Here is a 21,781-nt window from a genome sequence, read left to right on the forward strand (position 1 = left end):
GAAGAAGAAAATGGGAACTGGGCAATTGGGGAAGGTTAAAAATTTTAAAGATTTATCTCAAACATGCTACTAAGACTGAGCCATCAACCAGGTGAGATAGACAGATATACCACAGAAGCATCTCCAAATGCACATACCTTTGAGACAATGGGACTTCTGTGCCTATGGTTTCTGGAAGTCTAGTGTTTTGTCCCACAATATGGCAATTAATTTTCTTTGGAGCATTGCTTGGCTTCCCCTGTCTGAACCTTATTTGATAAAATTCATCAACAGCTACACTCTCCCATATTCACCCACATTCATTTCTGTGTTCTCAGAACAGAGTCCTGGGATGAGCACGTTGAAATCATACTGTTGTAAAGGCTTCTGTACCTTGGCAAACTGTGAGGTTAAATTAAATCAATGTCTAGACCACTAGCATAGTTTTTATCTCTTGTCTAAGAAGGATTGACTGCAGATGTTAGACAGAAGACTGACATCCATCCTTATTTCACTTTGATCTCATTATTAATTTCGAAAACCAGGTATCGTCCATGCAAACCACAGGCATTTGGCTTAGTGGTGGGAACAAGAAGGGAACACAGGCTAGCTGGAGTCTGGGTTAGGAGTTCCTGCTTCTGCTTTGTTTTTAATTTACAGTCACGAGTGAGAACCCTTGCAAGACTGGAGCAGAAGACGAGACAAGGTGCAAATGACCACAGAGCTTCTGAACAGTTAACCAGGTCATCTAATCCACCACGATCCACAGGCCCTTGGAGACCCTGGATGTAGATAATTTAATCAAAATTAAATAATAGCATAATAATTAATAGGCTATCATTTGAAAACTAAATTATAAAACTAATAATTTAATAATAATTACACAAATAATAATAATTTAATATTCAGAGAGAGAGATAATTTAAGGACCCCTCTTTCAGTTCCCTAACCATCACACACACTGTCATAGATCTGCTATGTTTCTTGATGCCCAGAGATGTGTTAAAATGACTGTGCTCTGCGTTTTCAATTTTTCTCCTTACTGGACTTCAAAAGTCTTAGCATAAGTTTTAGGAGGATGGATGACATAATTCTTCATGACTTTACAACACACTATCATTTACATTTGAAAACATGAGCCTTTTTAAGCTAGGCATTTGATTTCGCTAATCTCGGTGTAAGTTTTGAAAGATTTAATTAGACCAAGCAAGGACAACATCTACATTTGCTAGGGTTTAGCCTTTTGAATTACATTTGCTTAGGTCAAGGAAAAACTTTTCAAAATTGTTTTTGCTACCCCTGAACTAGTTCATAGTCACTGTCCCATTTGAACTTACTGCCCTTCTTGTTAGAAGCAAATTTTAAAGCCATCATTTACTATAGAGAAAAATCAGTTTCGCGATTTATGGGAAACAGAGACATAAAAACATAGAATCAGAAATTTGTTCCCCAGATACAAGATTTTTCATGCCATGTTTCTCTTCAGTTAAAAAGGAACTTAGGGGAAGAGTGGAGCCTGGGGCATGTTATTTTGTTTTCAATGTCCATAAAATAGTTGTAGCTATATACATATATATGTAGCTATATATTTATATCCTGGGTCTCAATATATGTAACTTCTTGAAGCCTCAGTTTCCTTTTCTGACAGTTAATAAAATTATCATGAATCATCCAATCAATTTAGCTGCTTATAAAATTAGTTTCAGTTGTAGCGCTTAAAGGCACATTGTTAGTATGATCAGTGCTTGAGGCCAAAGTGTTATTTTTGAGGAAACTGATTCTGCATGGCTGAACTATAGTCGGCATATAATCTAATATCATATGGAATGTTAAACTTTGATCTTTTCTCAAGAGAAAGCATACTTATTGAAGGCTACAGACTTTTTGTCAAATGAACAAAGGCAGGAGAGATATGCTACAATCATCTTCTTTTCCACATTTGCAATCTGTCTGGATAACAAATGGTCATAAAGCCATCTAGCTTGTATATAGGGAAATGAGCACACATATGAAAGATATTTAAAGCCCATAACAGTTTGTAGGAATCCTGAAATCTTTGTGTTTTGTAAACTGTACAAGGACAGAGTTTAATGTGGTACAGGTCTTGCTGGTCACTTTCCTTCTGAGGGTCATTTCATTATTGTGCTAGCAAAATAGAAGTTGTGTTAATGAACTTAACAGTGGAACCCAGAAGAAATGGGAGATAAATAAATACAATGTCAAGTTAGAAAAAATGTTGTAGTTTCATGTTGTTGGTTTGCAAATTGAATTTTTACATAAAATTTACACTAAATGGAACCTCATTATATAGTGACGAGGTCCAGTATGATCCAAATCATTAAAATCACTGTGCTGCTTAATGACTCACTAAGTGGTACTGCAGTGCCATAAATTTAGCTCTAGTTTCATGATTCAAAACACCAGACTGAGACACCAGCAAATCGTATGTGGATCATTAAATTTACAATGAATGTCAGAGATGAAATAAGGGGAAAAAACACTTTGAGAGATAGGGATAATATGTGCTCTGAGGTGACATACATCAAGATAAATGATCTTATAGCTCTTGTGCTTGGATAATAATAGGGGGTAGGTTTTTTTGTTATTCCTCATTCCATAATTTCTAGAGGGGCTGGAAGTTTAAACTCCTACGAATTAAAGCAGCTGTCACTTTTGGACTATCCTGTGATCTGTTTCATTTATATGTATAATGTATACATTTATATATGCTATTATATTTTAAACTTAGTTGATTTGGTCTAGACATTATGGCTCATCTAATTTCCTCTTATATTAGCTCAAAATGACATTTTTTTATGCTTGGATGGAATTTGGACTGGTATTACACAAAATTCACCATGAATATAAGGTTTAATTATGAAATCCTTAATGATGTTGTTTTTAATCATGCCATGAGTGAACTCTTAGCATTGTTTTAGTATTTATTGTCTGGGGCTTGCTTCTGCAACAATTTGCAACTTTTGAGACAGAAAAATAAAGGTGTTAAATGTATACCAGGCCTTCATAATCCAAAAAGAAAAGGAAGGACTCACGTCTGAGAGCACGTTTCTTGAATGTGCGATTTGCCAAATGGAAAGTGGATATTTCTCTGGGCCATGAGGCAATCTGCTTATGAGCATCTATGCTGAGCAGGATATATAAGCTACTTGTGATTGTCCATGGTCTGATTCAAAATGGAGAGAACAAACTAGAAACATTTTGTTTCATTTTGAATCTGTTACACTAAACAATAATGTTACCTACAGCATAGGTCTCTTGTCAGGACAAAAAATCTAACACTGGTCACATGATGGGGATACAGGCCTCATTCATGATCTACTGATTTCTGGTTCTGGGCAGTATGTTATACTTGGCTGCACTACAGCCTTTTCTGGTCAAGTGTGTTAAACACTGAGGACCTGCAGAGTAGAACTCTGTGCACATATTGTGTTCAAAAATAAGACGTATTGATAGTCTTTGTGTATGTGTGTGTGCAGGCTTGACTGCTAAGTGTGTAAGGACAATCACATACAATCTAAAGAAAGCATTAAAGAGACACAAACTTAGGAGAATTATGGCATTCATGACAAGTTTGCAATGGCTCATCTGTTTAAAAATATCTATGGAAGTAAAGGCAGCATGCTGGTGAAGGTAAATCAGGGCAATCATAAAACATCATCATCATCACTATCATCATAATCAACAACAATGACAACAGCTACAACAACAACAAAATCCTCAACTTTTCTTTTTAGTTCAGAATGGGAAAGGCTTCATATTTTTTCCCCAAGGCAAGGATAGTTTAATTCTAGCTACAAAGCTCTGAAGCGGAACACTGAGATGGAGTTCAGTAATTTCTTCTTATAAGATAAAAATGTGTTACATTATGCTTTTGTTTGGGAGAATATGTCAATTGATATACAAGGAAAAAGAAAAATTGTTTAATCCCAGTATTCAAGTTTCCTCTCCTCTCCTCTCCTCTCCTCTCCTCTCCTCTCCTCTCCTCTCCTCCCCTCCCCTCCCCTCCCCTCTCCTCTCTTCTCTCCTTCTTTTCTTATGTCAGGACAGTCCCCTATGTAGCCCTAGCTGTCCTGGAACTCCCTCTTTAGACCAGGCTGGCCTGGAGCTCACTGAGACTCACCTGCCTCTGCTTCCTGAGTGCTGGAATTAAAAGCATCTGCTACCAACACCTGACACATTCAATATTTTTAGTTTTCTTAATATTTGGGGTTTTATTATTTATGTCAGTTATATTTATGTCAGTTATATGATTTTTTGTTTTGATTTCCCCTTTTAAGATCACCAAAGGCTCAAGACAACCTCTCCTTTTGGAAATGGCATTATTATTATTATTAGTAACCATAAAAATGAATTTGTATGGCCTTCCTTGTCTCCCAGCATTTATGAATGTCTTGGACTACCCAAGTCAAACACAGGACAGCAAACAAATCAAACTTCAAAGACCAAAGGAAACTATAAAACTATAAAAAAGTAAATTTATTCACATTGTTCTTAGAACTATGAAAACAACTTCTAAAATAAAACAGGTTATGAAAACAGGATAGTATATTGTGTCAACCCATGCAGGGCAGACAGGTATGGATAGCCAGGGGAGAAGGCAAAGTGCTTTTGAGGTCTCCCTCTAGAAGCCTTGGGGGGACTATTGCCTGAGCCAAGACTCTGAGACAAACAGTCTACAGCATTTATCTGCTGAGCAGTCCTGGGCTGTGAGAAGATTGTCCTTCTTTCTTCTCTGCCTCTGAGATACCTTCTAAATCTGGGATGGAAGTACAAAGTTTCCCAATTTAAGTGTGACTAGCAAGAACCCAATTTCCCTCTACTGGTATTGGGTTCAGTAAAGAGGGATAAGATGAAATCCTTTTGGGATAGAAAGCTAAGACATGAAGGAGTATTCTACTCAGTTAGGCAGAGAAAAACAGATCCCTGACTTTACCTGTGAATGTCTTGGGGGTAAGCAGGGAGAGAACTAGTGAGCATTGAGGGGGAAAGTTGTCAAAATTGTATCTCCTTATTTTCATTTGACTCCCAAACATCTGGGTGGAGAGAGAAGATAGAGATGCTTTTGTTCCACTCTTTGTATTTGTTTTTTACTCTGCTGGGATACTGGACAATGCATCCTTGTATAATATGGGACAACATACTAATTACAAAGCAGTGGCGTAGACAACTCAGGCAGCTAGAAGAACTGTTTTGCCCTCTAAACTTCTATTGCTAACATGCACACAGTTCCAGTGAGCAAACATGGAGCTTGATATAGCAAAGATGGAGAGGGGTAATGAAGGGAGGAAAGTTAAAAAATTGAAGTAGACTTAGCAGGGTCTGTAGAAGCAAGAAGTAGGTTAAAGACCAGGCCCTCAGGGTGGTGGGCCACCAGGCCACTCTCAGCCCAAGAAAGAATCTTCCAGAAGTTCAAGGGCAGTGATTATCTGTGTTATGTAATATTTGCTGTGAGAGGAAACAGGCATAGCTTAGAACTTTCCAGAAAGCCAATTCATGCCCAGTGAAACTCTTTAATCCCAGTACCATGAATTTTTATTAATTGCTGACTATAGGTTAAGGCAGTGTTTTGGGTTATATCTATGAGAAAGAGATATTTTTGATTAATATATCAGATTACTTTTTAAACTAGTTTGGATTACATTTAATTTACACTTCATTGCTTTGTTGGTTGATGCTTTCATTAAGAGTCTCAGATCAGCCTTAAAAGATATTTTTTGCATAGTTTTGTTAACATTATAAACATGTAATAGAACAATTACTTTGTAAAATTTTAAAACACTGAACAAGTAATACAAATTGGAGAATTTCATATAGGGCTACTTTATTTAGTCCATTTCCATTCTGCTTTCCTCTCTTCCAACTCCAGTGTCTCTCCTCAACCCCTTTTCAAATTCATGATCACATCTTTAATTATTATTGTTACATACATATGTATGAATATGTAAATACAGTCTGCTGAATCCTTTTAGTGGTGCTCTCAAGGATATGTGTTTAGGATTGACTGCTTTGGACTGGATAACCTATCAGAGGTTTGTCTCAGGAGAAGATTGAGTCTCCCATTTAGCTGATATGACTTACCTATAGCTTTTTCTGTAGGATAGGACCTTGTCAGATCTTCCTGATCCGTGCTTGCATGTCATCTGCTGTGTCATTGTGCGGGGTTTGTTTAGGCAACCAAGAACTCCAAATTTAATCTTCTTTATGGTTACTGGTTCTCTGTGGGCTGAAAGGAGGAGAAGCTGTAGATCCCTGGACATGAGCAAAACTGGAGGGACCAATGAGATAGGGCATTGAGAGCAGCATCATTAGGCTGGAGGCCAGTGGACAGTGCCTCGGACAAGGCCTGGAGGTCTCATAAAGGAGCACATATGTCTGGCTTGTAGAGGATGAGCAACAGTGTAATTATGGAGCCACTGGTGGAAAATTTCAGGATAAAAAGGAGAGCATCTGGGATGCACAACTTCTCTGTAAATGCCTGGCTTGTATTTGAACGATCTGTTTCTCTAACATCATGAGCATCATCTAGCCACATAAAAAGCTCATCATTGTCAGTAGCACTGTTCGTTCAGCTGTTGGTCAACAATATAAACAGCCTTGTTTGGATCAGGCCTTTCATCTCTTTAATGCGGTTCCAGTATTTAGTACATTTTGCATATGAAAGCCCTTTGACTAGAGAAATATCTTGTTTGTGATCTCTTTTGAACCATTAGCTGCTTAATTTGTTCAGAAGAACACATGACTGTTTCATTTAGAAATAAGAGGTTGCACTTCAATAATTCTTGGTGAATCCCAATTTCATTGTGTGTCAGTCAGTTCTCTGTCTTTGGTGAGTGGAGATGAGGAATAAAGAGGAGAGGGAGGTAGAATGGAGAGAAAGGACAAAGGAATATTGAGTGATTGTCCCCTTTAAGCACAGAAGTTAATTATGCAGGTGTTTGTTTTTGCCATATCATCTTATTTCTGAACCTTATAGAACCTTAAAATCTTGTAGAACACTAGGATACAGGACAGTTCCCTTTAGAGTAGTAGCTGTTGTGGTTTATAAAGTGGTGGTTTTATATAATTTATATAATTCAGCACCTCAACTGCCGGGACAGGTGTTCCCCCAAGGAATCACCACCATGAGACAGGCCTAGTAGAAAAAAAGTTTATTAGGGAATGGAAAGAGACCTGGAAAAGGGGTACGGATAGAGAAAGGAGTGGAACAGAGGACAGAGAAGGATAGAGAGAGAAGAGAGGGAGAGAGGAAGAGACTAGGGAAAAGAGAGAATAGGATATGGAGAGAGAGGTGAGGGAGAGGGAGAGAGGGGGCGTGGGAGAGAAAAAGAGAGGGAGGAGACGGGGAGAGAGAGAGAAAGAGAGGGAAAGAGAGAGAGAGAGAGAGAGAGAGAGAGAGAGAGAGAGAGAGAGAGAGAGAGACAGACAGACAGACAGAAAGTGTGTTGGGGTAGTTAAGTAGTCCTTCTTACACACCTGGCTCCTGGCTGGTACCTGGGGCAGAGCCACAAGCTATTGCTAGGTAACTATTGGGCAGAGCCCAGAAGAATTACCAACAGTAGCTAAGTAGCATAATTTCTCTTTAAGATGGAGGTTCTGAAAATACCTGTTTTTAAACCCCCTTCAGATGTATTATGTATTCTCAGCCGTCACTCAGTATGTTCTCAACAACCCCGAGACACTTTTACAGAGGTTCCATCCTCTACTTCATGGACACTTTAGACAATTTTCTTAAAGGTTTCTGCAAGTGGGCGTGGGCTCAGGCTTGTGAGAAGGTATGTATGGGAAATGGTGAGAAGTCGAGCAAGAGAAAGATTCCTTTTCACCCATGCTTACAAACCGGAGACTGAGCGAGCATGGTTTTGTTGTGACCTCTGCTCTTCCTCTGTCTCTACTCCAACGTGTCACTTTTCCTGTGTCCCCCTTCCTACTTCTCTAAACCTATAATTGATTTTATAGAATCGGGATGAGAGGAGAGCTAAAAATACCTTACATTCTCATAAAATACCATAAAGTCATGAAGTAATAACCATTATATCTAGTAGAATTATGACATTCTTGCATTTTACTCCGAGATGAGCCGGACACCATGATGACCCTTTCTTGCTTCCATTTGGCTTAAGGTCAAAGAACCATCAGGGTCCACTCCTTATCAGGGTAGGAGGAACTTTCCGTCTCCCATTTCTGTAAGTACAGGGAAACCCAAATCCTTGCTGAGAACATGACAGCTTATTGACTGTTAATAACCTTGACAATGTTATTTTTCTTAGAGAAAAAGGAGACCCGATGACTTCTTTGTTCAGTTGCCTGGTGCACACCGTAAGTGTCATTGGTAGGGAATTGTCCAGGAGGCATTCAGTATGTAAATGCTCTAATTAGATCAATGTAAAAGACCAGTCGTACATTCTGTTAGAGCAGTGTGTCTGCTTCCATTAATAAAACCTCCCGAAGGCATGCACTACTAGTTTTCTCAATTAGTTTGTCCCAGATCATTTCATCCTAGGGGTGGGGAGGGTAGAGAGGATGGCATGAGAGGGTGAAGGGAGGTGGCAAATTTAGAGGTACTTCCTGCAGGTTTGGAGGCTGCCCAAATTTGTTCATTATTCACTCTTTTGGCCACTCTATTGTTTTTTTTTAAACCATAATCCCTGCATAGTACTTGGAAAACTGAAAAGTTAAAACATAACATTGTCCCCTCTTTCCCCTCAAGGAGACAGATGGAGACTGTCACCAGAGCCACTGACACCACTGTCTCCCTTTAACTTTCCTGCTCCTTCACTTGCCTTTACTTTCCAGAGATGTCGCCATTATGAAGAAACCCTAACATGGTGCCCGGTACTTGTCTGCTTAGTTATGACTCTGTCCCTTTCTCTTCCCAAAGAGCTGCAGCAGATCCCAGAGCTTTGGAAATGCAAAGCCACCTGTTAGAAAACAAAACGAAAACACACAACCTGCATTGACAAGAGAGAATGCAATCTTTTCCCTAACCTGTGGCCTTGACAGATCCCTGAATTTAAAAGAGAGATATGCACAGGAACTATTTTTTTTAAAGACCCTGGGACTCCAGAGGATCAAGGAAATGAGAGTGAACAAAATCCTAGCAAGAAGTACAAGTACTGAATGTTTGACTGACATTTGCACTGCCCTCCACCCCATACCAGAAAAGTAGCTTGTCCATATCCATCTGTCTGTCTTTCTGTCTGTCTGTCAATATATAAACTAAGTATATTTTATATGATATGTAATCTGAATGTTTAAATATATTTATATTTTAAAGTATTTAAGTATTCATATTTTTATAAATATATTTTATAATATTTAATATGCATACACACATATATTTTATGCATTTTACATATTTTTATTTTATAGATATATAAATATTAAAAAAAAGATGACATTAGGCTTAAAACTTAAACCAATTGTTTTCCGAAGTAGGATTTCGATGACTTTTTTTTTTCTTTTGCCCTGGAACTCTTAGTGACCAAGATACCTATGTAGTGGCTACAGGGCTACAATAAAAACTTAAAGGAAGGTACTAAAGCTAGAAGACAGCCAACTAGCTCACAAACTTACCAGTAATACTGATTTAAATTGTGGGATTTCTGATATGTGACTACTCTTTGTCTACAAGATGACTCTTTCATATTTCAGCTGGTCTTGGAGTCAGAGGCGAGTAACAGAATAAATGGCAATGATGACTTGAATGTATGCTTGAGAATTATTTTCTATGTTTAGAAAAAGGAAAGGGAATCTAGGTTCCTCCCAAGGGCATATTAAACTATCTATAGCTTCTGTTTCGAATGGTGATTCTGACTGTGTAGATATTTATTAAGATAAGTTCTAGGTCTGGCTAATTTTGGTGTGTGAATTCTTGTTTGAAAGGTTTAAAGTGTAATTTATAAAAAAATAACAAAAATCTAGATCCGGGATGTAGTAAATGTGGAATGATTGTAAAGTATTATTAAGATCTGGGGAAAACTGTGGTGCAGTGAATGCTAGCCTCTGCTGCACTTCATGTCTGCCTTTTGTCTGGCTCAGGGATGTCCATCTTCCTGGTTTGGGTTCATAGAAACCTCTCCTATTCCGACTGAATTAGTGCTGTCTTTCTCTTATGTGATTTTATATGCTCTGGGAGAGTTTCCTTCATAATATTTTTACTGAAGAATGCTCTGTCTCTCTATCTGTGGTATTGTGATGTATGTGTGTATGTGTGTATGTGTGTGTGCGTGTATGTGTGTGTGTGTGTGTGTAAATTTCTGCCCCACCACTCTCTCTGGATTCTGGAACTCCATACATGGGAACTATGCTCATCTTCCTTGTGGCCTGCTCTCTGGTGTTGTTAAGGAGTGTGGCGAATGGATGGCAGAGAGAAGAACAATGGGGATCGGAGACCGAGGAGATCACAGGAGACCGAAGTGGGGAGACAGCAACAAGGGGAAGACAACTCATAGAGTTTGAAGAAGTTGGAACAGATAGGTGACTTTAAAAAGTTAGAACTCAAAAACAAAAACAAAAACCAACCCAAAACACCCCTCCCCCCAAAAAATCCAAAACCAAAGCTTGTAGAAGCATTTTTAATAAAAGAGGAGGTGATTCTCTTTCCTTAAGGCTGTTCCTCTTTCCCTGGTGGTATACTCCTGGAGCTGGTAAACACGTGAAGAGAATCATCTTGAAGAAGTTGTGATGTCAAGGAGTCAAGTTAACAAGGAAACAAAAAAGTGGAGCAAGATGAGAAAGCAAGGTTAAGTGTAAAACAGAGTTTATCTGTGAGTGTGGCTTCTAAGGACCAGAGTTGAGGGCTGAGGGCGAGGAACGGGAACGTCCAGGAATGGGACGGGAAGAATATAGAGATGAGTGAGCTTTCAGGGGAGAGTGCAATGAGAATAAATAACTTGGGAGAGACGGGTAAGCGAGATGGATCTAACGTGCCAGATGCGGGTGATGTTTCACGAGGAAATCCCTGAAGATGACAGCTGGATAAAGCAGAGAGGAAAAGTTTTCTGGAAAGAGTCTGTCAAATGCAGTGCCCTAAATATTTGGATATCCCTAAAGTTTCTGCATTAAAATCGAATCCCAGGTTGATAATACTTAGAGATGGGGCCTCTGTGAGCCAGCCCTGGGCTTCCTGATGGCAGGGTCCTAATGAATGAGACTCGCACCCTTAAATGAAGAAGCCGGCAAAGTGGCTTGCTCCTTTCCTGCCTTGTGAGTACACAAAGAGAAGTTGGCAGTTAGTAACCTGGAAGAGGGCCACGGATCAGACCATGAAAGCACCAACCATGTTGGCACCAGATTTTGGACTTGCAGCCTTCAGTACTGTGAGAAATGAATGCTTGTTGTATGAGCCACACAGTCTAAGGTAATTTGTTATAGCAAATCAAACTAAGACAGTGAATAATAGCCTGTTCCTTGAAGTCTCTGCTGGTTAGCAGGCCCAGATTGCTGAGAAGATCGCTAGCCTGCCAGTGTTTCTACACGTTATTCTTCCAGCTAATTTAAGAACATACGAAAGGTAGGGGGTGAGGTCCCTGCCCTAAAGCTTAGGCTCAAACTAGGAGCACAAGGAAATTTCTCTCTAATTATTCAAGTAGTTTAATGATATGCTTTAACAGTTATTTTGCTGCATGGCAATTAGATTCAAATGGTAAGTCAGTCACACAAATGAATATAATTAGTAGTGTTTTTGCATAGTTAAATCAAGCATTTAGACGCCTGTTAGGGAAATGGTGATCCAGAGAGAAGGAACATTTGTGACTTCTAGCACTTCTTTTGATAAAGGGAAGGATTATAGGCAGCTCAAAATTTCTCTCATGGATGAGCTTAGGACAAGGCTGTGAGTGAGATCGACATATGGTTCTATTTTCAGCTTTTATTTGTCTATATCCCCAATTCTAGGCAAACAGGAAGAGGAGACATGGCAAAGGAGATGGGTAAGTGGGTACACATCTCTGTGCAGGAGAAACTTAAAATTTTCTGAATTGGGAAAAATATCTTACCATCTCTTGCCTGACTTAATTTTTAAATTAGTAATATATGTTTTAATCTTTACATAATTCAAACAGAGAAAGAGAGGGATCAAGAATATGGATCTTCATATGAGGAGATTTTGGCATATGGTATATTTGCTTCAGTATTTATTAAAAATAAAATAAATGCCACAGTCTAGGTGCAGAAGTCCTTGTTTTTATACTACCAACTCATCTACCCCTCCCCCAGAGGAGCTGCTGCAGCCCCGTAGGCACACGTCCACTTTATATGTGTTTGTGTGCTTTTGCTACATGCATCTTTCCTAAAATGCACATGTCTGCTTCCTAAAATATGTGTAACATTGCTACATTTTTAAATGTCAAATAAATGGCATACTGTTTTTTGGGGACTGGAATGATCTCTTCAAATTATGACAGTCATACCATGTGACTCTGGCCCTGGGCAATGACTAATCTTGGTTGCCAATTTGACACATCTGGGAAGAAGGAATCTCAGATGAAGAATTGCCTCCATGGGATTGGTTTGTGGACTTATCTGTGGGACATTTTCTTGAGTGATAATTGATGTAAGATGGTGTAACTTATTGTGATTGTGGGTGGTGTCACCCCTAGGCAAGTGTGCCTGGGCCATATAAGAAAGGTAACTGAACACGAGCCTGGGAGAAAGCCAGTAAGCAATGTTTATGGTTTCTGCTTCATTTACTGCTTGAATTTCTGCTTTGATTTCCCTTGATGCTGGACTACAGACTGTAAGATGAAATAAACCCCTTTCTCCCCCAAGTTGGTTTTGATCAGTATTTTGTCACAACAGAAATCAACCTAGGACACGCTGAGGACATGTATCTTATAGGCAAAGAATTCTGGAAACAAAGATGACAGGAACTATGCGAATAGCTCAATGACATCATCAAAGTCTCAGGAGTCTCATAATCTCGTGCCTTATTGAGTCTAGGGACTCAGGACCCATCTCCACCCACACTCCCACCCCCAACACAAACTCCACCCACTTTCAGGCCCTTATCTTCCACCTGGGCAGACCATCAGCGTGTCTGCTCCTCTGAAGACCCTATAGTTTGAAGGCCTCCCTAGAGATCTTCTACAGCCAAGGCCACAGACCTCCTAGGAGACCTACTGCAATTCAAGGACACAGAATGCAGGTTCCAGACAGAGACACCTAGGCCAGCTAACAGTAGAGATAACCAGATGGCAAGAGGAAAGAACAAAACCATAAGCACAGGAGCCAATATACTTTGGCATCATTAGAACCCAGTTCTCCCACCACAGCAAGCCCTGGATACACTAACAGACCTGGAAACCTGGATGCTGACCTACAGTCCTATCTCATGAAGATAATAGAGTCCTTTAAGGAAGATATAAATAACGAACTGAAAGAAATACAGGAAAGCACAGGTAAACAGGTAGAAGCCCTTAAAGAGGAAACAAATCCCTTAAGGAAATTCAGGAAAATACAATCAAACAGGTGAAGGAATTGAAGACCAAGAGGTCCAAGACCTAAAAGAGGAAGTAGAAACAATAAAGAAAACACAAATGGAGGCATCTCTGGAAATGGTTTTTGTCATTCTTTAATAAGATTTGTTTTCCTTGCTACTTGGTTATTTGCGTTCCTTGTGTATTATGGATATTGGTCCTTTACCATATGTATAGTTTGTACACTCCCCCAATCATAGGTTCTCCTAAGCTATAGAAGTGGCATTTACTTCTCTTTAGCTTGTTATTTAAAGTAATACCAGGGTTACAATTAAGCTGCCATCAGCTGTGTCTTGGTCACTTCCTTGCCATGCAAAGCTTGGTAATCGGATACACCCTATGTGTTTGCTTTGTTCTGCTTTATGAGTTTTGGTATTGTATCCCAACAGTCTTATACTGAGATGGAAGACTTTTTCTGGTTGATCTTAAGTGCTCGGGTTTATTTTGGGGTTCTCTGTTCTGGCCATTGGCGTATTTGTTTCTATCACAGTGTGATGATAAGAGACTCGGGGTAGACTTTGATGTCATGTAATGTAATACCTCTGGCTTTGTCCTTTTTGTTTAAGATTGAGAGAATTATTTATGAAGAGAACTATTGAGAGATCATTTATGGTGTCACATGATTTTTCACATTTCCTTCTTTTCTAGTTCAGATCAAAATGACCTTGGAGTGTTAACAGAGGTTTTATTGAACTTAGAGACCATTTAGAGGGGATTATGGACATTTTTATAATACTAATTCTTCCAAATCATAAACATGGAGTGTATTTATTTATTTGTGTCTTTTTCAATGTCTTTCATCAATATTTTACAGATTTTAGAATATATACCTTTTACTTTCTCAATTAATATGTTCCAAAATATTTTGTTGCTACCTATTTTATTCTGATGGTTAACTTTAATCGTCAAGTTTCCATGATCTTGAATAACATAGGAAGAGTCTCGTTGCATGAATCTCTATACTGAGTTAACCTTGGGTATGTCTGTGTGGGTTCTCTTAATTAAGTTCATTCATGTGGGGAGACCCAGTCCCTGTTGGAACTAAACAGTCCCTGTTTAGTCATTCTCTAAACAGGCTTCTGAATGATTCAGGAACAAAGACATTGCATTGAGTACAAGCAAGAAAACAACTGGGCATGCATGATGATTTCTCTCTGCTCTGGACTGGGGGTGTGATGCAAAACCTTTTTTCAGTTCTGGATGCTTTTACATACCAGAACAAGACAATAACCTGTAACTGTGAGCTGAAACAAACCATTTCTCCCTTAAGAATTTTTATTTGGTCAAGATATTGCAGCCACAACAGGAGAACTGAAGCTAGGACAATTATTTCCTAACTTTCTTTTTCAGATAATTCGTTGTTAGTGCATAGAAATGCCACTGAATTTTATATTGAATCTGTGTTTGGTAGAGATGTTAGTTTTACATTTTTTATTAGTGGGATTCCCTGGGTTTTTCTAACTATAAGGACATGTAGCTTGCAGACAGAGACAACATGGTTTTTGTCTTTCTCATTTGATTATTTTTATTGTTTTATTTTGTACAGTTCTCCATCTGGGTCATGGAATGACCGTGGCCAACAGCATGATTTTTCCTGTGGTGATGTGAAAAACATCTCTTCACAGCAGGCTGGCTACTAGTGACAAAGACCAAAGAAACAATTTTCCACAAATGTCCCCAAAGTCCATCTTAGGGATCAGGTGAGTTTACTGCATTTACTTATAGGAGCTTGCATGAGATGTCACTTACAGGAAACTGGTAGTGTCATCACTAAAAAACCCAGTGACAACTCATGAAAGCTGCATCCGTAGGGATCCCTGCACAAGTTTCAGGCAACTCAACCTGCTGGGAAGTCTCCTCTCCCTAGTAACTCTTACTGTACTCATAACCTTGGGAGGGACTTGTGAATCTTGTAACTTTCTAGGCTTCTTGAACGTGTTGACTTGCATGAGCTCTGTTCCTGCATCCCAGAAATACTTTAGCTATACGAAACTGCTACAAAAAACTGTGACATACATTATTTTGTGAAGTAGATGTGGTGATTGTAGACCTCCTTGTTGATTCTTGACCTGAAAGAAAACATTTTCACCATTTCATGGTGAGTATGTTCTTAATTATGTATGTGTTATATAATCCATTTGCTTTTTATGTCGAAGTTCATTCTTTCTATTCCTAGGTTGTTGCAAGCCACTCCACTTTAATCAAATGCTTCCGTATTTGTTGAGATGACAATAAGATTTGACTTTTATTCTACTCATGAGAACATCACCTTGTTTTTCACATGCTAAGATGTTGAGATATTTATTATGGTGATTGACATGTCTAATATTTTTATATTCTTAATATTTTTAGTGTTTTAATATCTCTGATCACTACCAATAACAGGACCTCATTCAACGTGTTGGCAAATAATTCAATTTAGGAACTTTATTTAACTTTAGGGTCTGCTTCCTAGAACCACTATTGTAGTTCATATTTCCTAGAAGTAAAGCTTAAGACAGAGACTCAGTCTTGCTAGAGGTGTGTGCTTATGAGAAAAGGATCAAGATAAATAGAATAGGCAGTGGAAGGCACTTATGTTAGGATGAAGTCTCAAATGGGATGTAGTATGCACCTACTCCAGAGAGAGCTCTGTGAGGGCACGAACTGAGTCACCAGGTTTCTCTCTCAAGCAAGCTCAAACCCTCCCCTCCTTCTCAGGCAGACATTGGTGTTTTCTGTTCCTTAGAATGAGAGTGAAGCACACTTTCTTAAATTAGGCTGAACGGTCAGCCTGGAGGCATTTTTAACTCTATGTCATTAGTAGCCAATAGTAGATGAACCCACCAGTCCTGAACAAAAGGATGTGACTTAGGCATGATAATTCATTCCACTAAGAAATAAACTATCAGGGCTAGATACAGAAAATTGTTTCAAGGAATGTGACCAAATGGATTCAGATATGATATAAATTAAATTGAAAGGATTTAATTCATTGTCTAGTGGGTATGGTCCATGGCACCGTAACCTTTTGTTTCCTCTCAGTACTGCTACAGACATTAGTGAGATTTGCACTTGCTAAGTAGTAAAACTCTCTTCTAAAATAACTGCTTTTCTCTCAGTTAATTCTTCAAAGACAGTTTAAATATACTGAACTACGAATGCTCAGATATGGGGAGTGAGTACCATCCCCAGCTGCCATCTGCTCAGTCCACATGTCCACATGGAGCCTGCACACACACACACACACGCTCTAAGAAGACACGCAATGCTCCCTGTTCCCCTGCAGTCTCGGGTTCAGGGTGTTTAGATGCCTTGTCATACTCACAAAGATGTACACTCTTCAGAGCCACTGGGGGTCTGACAAGTTGGGGCTCTCAGAGCTTATTAATTCCAAGAAGTCCTTCATCCGAGGTAGCAGCTCAATGAGCATCTTTAAGTTTCGATGAGTTCGACATCCAAATGACTTAAAATAAAAGAAGTCTCGTGCTCTCTTTCTTCCAAATTCCTCTTCTTTCAAAAGCACTGAAGCTCTTCATGATTAAGGGCATACAATGATGAAAATCTGCTTCTATCATTTCTACATCATTCCGTGAACTTAAACTGCACAGTTCACAGCACAATGGCACTTTGCATGCAGAAAACCATCCTGAGTTTTTGACTCCAATAAATTAGCGAAACTCTTATTTAATTTTAGTTTTTTTCAATTCGTGTGTCTCGTGGAGGTAAGTGGACTTAACTTTCCTGTATAAATCGTGTGTCTCAGATTCCTCACTAACAGATCATTAGGTCTCACTAATTTTTGAATTAGCTACTCAGATAGAACTCTTCATTTTTTCTTTCCCTTCCATTTGTTCTTATTTTATTTTCCTCCATCCCTTCCTTCCTCCCTTCTCTTCTGTCTCTTATTCCATTTCTCTCTCTCTTCTCTTTCTTTTTTTTGCAAATCTCCTTGTCCTCCAAAAAGACCAGGACTGGTTTTGGACACAGGACTCAAGTTTACTTTGGCTGAGTAAATGAACGTTTTGGGAGGTGAAGGAGAGTGTATAACATTCATCTTGTATGCAGTGAATATGTAGACCATTTGGGGACTAAGAAGTCAAATTTCTTCCTTAGGACTATCACACAATCAGTGTTGGGGAGTTAGAGAACAACGAAGAGTTAAGACAACAGTGTGAACATACTAGAATGTTCTGTGGATTCAGTAGAGTGATTTGGTTTAGATGACATCGTTGAAGATACAGGGACAGTATAATCCGAGAACAAATCTAATAAGATTAGACAGTGAGGGGTCTAGAACCTATCCCAGAGAATTAATCACTGATATCAGAAGAGATATTTTATTCTGTGTAAGAGGGGGCATATGAGATGTCAGAGTAATTTTAGATTTGTACGTGAGGTAACAACAATTTTCTGATCCTTGGTGTAAAATAAGCTTCCTTCTTAGAACTGAGTAAAGCAGATGGTTTTGTAAGTGTTCTAGCAGGCAAATATTGCGTCAAGCTTTCTTTAGATTAGATTTCCCTCTCAGCAACCCACCTGTTACTCTTCATAATCCCCTACTAAGCTGTAAATCTCCCTCCAGCAGTTCTACAGGTTTTCCAGTGGTTCAGTCTCACAATCTTTGCACTTCTCGAGCTTTCTTAAAGCTCAGCACTTGGCCCATATCAGAGCAATAGGTATTGACCTTCAGGGCAGGGTAAACAAGGCTGCTCTTTTCTAGAGCTTATTGGACATGGAAAATGGAATTTCTCCATGGTCTACCTACATTTTTAAATATTTAATTCCTTTGTACTTAGGGGTAAAGAGATAAATAGATACCAACTCTGATATCTCCATAATAAGTTAGATGTTCCAGAAGTCATTAGACCTAAAAACATTCCTTATACTTTTGAAGATGAGACTAATAAACACTAAAAGCAAGAAAACTAGATTAGTATTATACTGTGAGCAGTGTGTAAATTCCGACATCACCTTAGCAGTAAGTGATAAGCATTACTAAATATAAAGTTATTTAGGGGTGGCTATTCTTCATCCTTAGAAATAAGTAACAAGGTCTTCACACCTCAGAGAATTTAGCAGCTAGTGATTACTGATGCTGGGTAAGACAAGGGCAGACTGAAGTTGTTATAACACTTTATTGTAATATCTGCCTTTTATTTTATTTTTATTTTTATTTTGGTTTTTCGAGACAGGGTTTCCCTGTATAGCCCTGACTGTCCTGGAACTCACTCTGTAGACCAGGCTGGCCTTGAACTCAGAAATCCTCCTGCCTCTGCCTCCCAAGTGCTGGGATTAAAGGCATGCACCACCACCGCCCAGCAATATCTGCCTTTTAAACTCCATATCTTATCTTTCCTTTGTTTCTTCCAGAAGATACGTGTGCATATGTTCAAAATTACATCTCCAAAATACCAGTGCTAAGCCTCTTCTATATCTACTGACCCCAAGGTCAAGTATTTTAATATATGAATAAAATTTTCATCAAACCCCAACAAATTATAAACTCCACACACTTGCAGGCCAAGATACCACCTAAGATTTAGATGGGAAAATAAAAACTCAAACCTGAGTGCATAGCTTTCTTGTTCTTTCTGTTCTTTTTAACTTAGCTCACAAATCAGTTGTATTTCTGATCTGACCCCTTACTAATAAAGAAATCTCATTGTCTATGCAAGGCTATTTCAGTTCTGCTCCAGAGCTAATTTTTTAGGCCATTGCCATGAGTTCAGATGGACAACAGTATTTTTCAAAGATGATCAAGTATATACGTTCAGTATCCCTTACCTGAAAAGCAAAGTATTTTGGATTGCCCTTTTTTTCTTAAGTATTTGAATATATCTTCAATGTGAGATCCAAGCTCAAAATCTGTTTTTTAAATATGTATCCTTTCATGCAGTTTAGTTTGTTTATTTATTTACTTATTTACTTATTTATTTATTTATTTATTATGTTTTTGGTTTGTTTATAACTCAGCATATGAAATTAGGTTGGAAATTCTCTTTTGTGGTACCAAGATAGGACGCTGAAATTTTCCCATTTGGACCATTTTTTCTTAGGAATGTTTAGCTTTCAACTTAGGAATGCTCAACATATGTGTGTGTGTGTGTGTATCCAGATCACTGTTTTTGTCTTGCTCTCTGATAATGATGTTCTGCCTTAAAACAAGGGGTCTGTATTCATTCTTCTTGAATCTGGATGGTCCTTAAATATAACAGAAGTGAAATTGTGCGATTGTCAGCGCTCAGTTAGAAAACTGTTTAGCTTTCACCTGTTCTTTCTTTTGAGATGACTGCCATCCAATTTACCCACCATGCCGGGGAAGCCCAGATTAGCTCATGCAGAGTTCACACGGAGAGGACCATAGGGACCAGTACTGAGACCATCAATCAAGAGTCAGCATCTGCCGCCAGGCTCATAAAGGGAGAGAACCTTCAGCTCACTTTGGCTCTAGGCTCTGAACCCTTCTAGCCAACCCTTAGAGAAACGTTAACCGGTCCCTGACAAGTCCTTGACAAACTCAAGACTTGTGAGCAAAATAAATGCCAGCCCTTATTAAACCACTGGGTTTTGGAAATTTTTCTTGTATAGCAATAATTATGAGACTGCCTTGCTACAAAAATATCTTTTCTTTTAAAGATGTTTATTCTTCAACTTTCCTTTTTTAAAAAAAGAAAGAACACTGTCTTTGATTTTTCTATCCCTTTTCTATTCTCACTCCTAGAGATCTCTTGTGAACATGCTGTACTGGAATCTGGTTATTTGGGAAAGAAATAATTACTCCAGAGTCAATTTTCTGGAAATAAAATTTGTAAATATCTGATTTCCCAAACATTCTCCTTACCTCCAAGTTGTCTCCATTAGGGCCTGCTGAAGATGGAGGGTCCCGGGGTTCATATGCCTGGATCTCTAATTGTCTTGCATCCTTGCTGTATCTCTCTCCTTTTCACTTCTTCCAGTTTCCAACCTTATCCACTTCTTGCTGTTCTACCTTCTCCCCAGTGTGTTTTCTCAGCCTCACAGTCTCCTCTCCCAGAGTTCTTCATCTCATAAGGCCCAGCTTCAATTACTCAGAAGACGTTTTCTCCAGTGCTCACACTGGGCTCAGGTCCTTTCTCTTTTTCCTGGCAAAGGCATGTTCTATTGGTAAGCTCCTAATAGTACCCCAGCAGCAGACGTCAAACACTCACTCTGAACGATGCACCTGTAAAGTCAAAATGAAAAGAAGCCAATTATCAGTTCACAAATCCCTGTAAATTTTATAAGCCGATAGAAGAAAAACTATTTTGAAATGTGGACAAATCCCAGAAACACTAACAAAATCATCATTTATCAAATCAATTATCCAGTGAATTGAGGTTCTTAGGTCCCTCATTACCTGGCCCATGTCTATTCATTGCTCCATAGGCAGTAGTGCTCCCCGGCCCCTGACCCCCAGTTCAGAGCATCAACTCTGTATAATCCTCTCAGGTAATGCTAGCTCCTTGGACTACTACATTTCTTGTCCTCTCTCCTGCTATCCCTCCTGTCTTATCAGAATTCACAGGAACACTGATCGCTAGTGTCTGAGCCTGCTGACACCCACACCTTCTCATCTGCACGTGGTGCTTGCTCATCTTTCAGTTTGCAAGACTTGGTCAGCTTTTGCCCCTTTGAAAAGTCTTTTACAGTTTCAGGTCTCTAATTCACTCCAATCCTCTCACACATTTAGCTGGTTTGCCATTCATTACCATTGCTTAATTCAGAAAAAGATCGAACAAACAAACAACAAGAAAACAAAACACAGACACATACAAAAAAAAACAACAAAATCAGAAAATACCATCAACCAAGTGAGTGTGCTGTAACTGAATTTCTCTCCTGAATTTCTAGAGCTTCAAGAGCAATAAACCTAATTTTCATTTCTGCATACTCACTGGATAGCATGGATATAGGCACACAGTAGGCTTAGAATAAATCTGTCTTAAAAAGAATACCATTTACTTAGAGAGTGTTGTTCCAACCATCTGCCATTTGGAAATAATTCCTCCACAGAATCAATTTAAAATCACTCCCTCAGGCTACATAATAAAGAATCACATAAAGAGATGTCTGTATTTTGTTTAAGACTTTTACTAAAATCACAGTTCACTTTGTGGTTGAAAGCCCTGGAATAACTATTCACAGCGCTAACCTCTCTTCTGTTAGTAGGAGGTAAATGCTTGCTTGGATCTACCGGTCCAAGATGTGATTCTTCTTAGTAAATATTTTTCCAGAGAAGAAGCATGGCCCTCGCGTTTCATGCCACCTGCCACTTTAAATTTTATTCAGCTTCATTCATAAAGTAA

This window comes from Grammomys surdaster, unplaced genomic scaffold, assembly GCF_004785775.1.
Source record: "Grammomys surdaster isolate TR1022 unplaced genomic scaffold, NIH_TR_1.0 126124, whole genome shotgun sequence".
NCBI lineage: Eukaryota > Metazoa > Chordata > Mammalia > Rodentia > Muridae > Grammomys > Grammomys surdaster.